This window comes from Rosa chinensis, chromosome 6 (assembly GCF_002994745.2).
Source record: "Rosa chinensis cultivar Old Blush chromosome 6, RchiOBHm-V2, whole genome shotgun sequence".
Taxonomy (NCBI): Eukaryota; Viridiplantae; Streptophyta; class Magnoliopsida; order Rosales; family Rosaceae; genus Rosa; species Rosa chinensis.
In genome coordinates, this window is record NC_037093.1 from 41,468,152 (window position 1) to 41,470,518 (window position 2,367).

General features: G+C 39.1%; 1 long non-coding RNA gene across 1 annotated transcript; it reads right to left on the minus strand.

Annotated features, from left to right (window-relative positions):
* Positions 1-1,054: 1,054 nt before the first annotated feature.
* Positions 1,055-2,038, minus strand: LOC112174302. The gene is made up of 2 exons (XR_002925964.2): positions 1,315-2,038; positions 1,055-1,238 (listed from the first exon to the last, which is right to left on the minus strand). It is a non-coding gene; the product is annotated as an uncharacterized LOC112174302 (long non-coding RNA).
* Positions 2,039-2,367: the final 329 nt, after the last annotated feature.

Below are 2,367 nucleotides of genomic sequence, written 5' to 3' on the forward strand. Positions count from 1 at the left end.
ATTAATGTCGTTTACACCGGCAAGGTGTAGCGAGAGTGTCCAGTTGCGCCGTATCACCTAGAAGCAGTGCCACACCTCAAAGGATGTCAGACACTCTTCAGTCCATACAGCCCCTCCGGAGGTTTAGGGGATCGAAACCCAAGGAAGTCGCTATGCTCCTCTCACTCTCAGGTCATCAAACAATAGCTCATAGAAAATAAAATAAAGACCAAATTCTTTTTCATGCATCATTAATTTCCATAAAATCCATGCATAAAAATTTCTAATTGAGGTGAGTCCAGAATCCCCTACCTGGAATATCGTAGCTTTGATTCCATTCGCTCTTTTAGGCCAACGCCACAATCTTTCATGTTCCGGATAACTTGAGTCCCAAAGTCCGACAACAATTCATTGTTATTTGAATATTTGAAATTGACGACAGTAATATGATCATACCAAATTCACTTTACCAAGATATTCGAATAGTCATTTTTCCTAAACTTTCGAGGTTCCAATGTATCACAGACATGTCCAAATTTGCTATGGACACCCATAATCAAATTAAAATTCGATCAAATTCATGATTAGATACCAACCCAGAAAGGCATCCAAATCAAATATCTTTACAATTGGTTTGGTCCATATATATCAATTAACCTCATACTTATCTTGGAAAACACTTGACAGTACGTCAAGTTCTTAGCTTTATAATCATTTCTATATATTCAGTGCACTTCCAACATTCACAGATGTCAAGAAACCCAAATCATTTAATTGTATGTAAACGACATACTTATCGATAAATTATAGAACTCACAAGCCCATGATCACTAGCACAAAGCTTCATCAAGGGCAATTATATCTTGTAATTGTTCAATACGATTTATAATCTATAAGCCCAGATTTCTACTTCTAGCATCTAATCACAAACAACTTGTAATCAATAATTGACTCAAAACTGCAGCCACTTAATGTGCATGGTAACATGAGCTTTGACAATTTCTTTCTTTAATTTCCAACTATCAAACCACAACCGCAGTTTTGCAACTAATAATGCTAATCTCACTGTCCACAATTTATTCCCAGACAAACATCACTTTTCCTCCTCAATCACGTTACTACTTTTCTTAAATTTAACTTAAATATAGGATTACATACAAACTCCCAACTTACCATGAATACTTTTTCCATTGCAATTGTTGGAGTTCTTAGCCCACCGAGGTTCTGCATCCTTTATACATTTCGCCATCACTCCCGTTCTAAATCCAGAAGACAAGTTTCAGAACCAAACTTAATTAACACAACGCAATAGAACCAATTTGAGTAATTCCTTACCTTCACCGTGGAACTCAAAATGAACTTGGACAGCCCTCGTCCAATTATACAATTCGTCTTTAAAACCTCCAAGTTGAAATCCTATGCTATTAAGAATTGATCGAGGAATACTCAAACCCAATTACCAACTCCGGCAAGCTTCTGAATCTCTCTCCCTTTGCATGTCTATGTCTTGTTCCAGTACGAACAAAACCAGACTTTTCACTATCAAACTTCACAGATTTTCGAACTCTTTGTTCTGCTACCCGACTGTGCTCCACCACACCAATTCTGAATTTCAATGCAACCCATATCTCGCTGCTCGTTCTAGGACCAGAATTATCATCAAAATTGAATCAAAGAACTCTGGAACACTCTGCCGGAACAGTAGCCTCAACATCAGCCGACGACACCCAAAACACCAATCCAACAAACTGGATCAATTCCAAAATCCATTCATACCAACATGTAGAGCACGAAGAGAAGATCACGTTTCATACCTCATGCATCAACAATGGTGACCAGAGTCGCCGGAAAATCGCCGGAGTTGCAGCGGTTTCTCAACCTCGTTTTGTCGCCTTCCGTCGTCAAATGGACGATCCGTGACCAGAAGGACACCGGCGTTGAGGAGACGAATGGAAAGGGGTCGGTTCGCCGCTGTGTCGTGGCCGGAAGATGGAAACGGAATCGGGTTGCCGGCACGGGTTTCTGGGTCGAGGAAACGGGTCTCGACGTTGAGAGTTCAAGAGTGATCTGGGGCGTTCCATCCATCTTCGGTTCTTTATAGACAAATATTCATTTAAAATGCACGATCCAGATCACACGGTGATTAATTTGGACGGGTGAGATCGCGTCGCTCTATTTTTCTTTTCCATTAAATAATTTCTATAATCCTGAAACTTCGAAAAATCATAATAATTAGCTTCGGACAAGAGACCCCCGAAAATTCTCACGAACTTGTCGCGTCACATATTTTATTATCGAACCTTTAAATTAAAAGATTTCATCTTTTGAAAAATTCAAAAAAAAATCTTCCCAAGTGTTCTTAGCAATTATTAAAATTACAGATCAAAT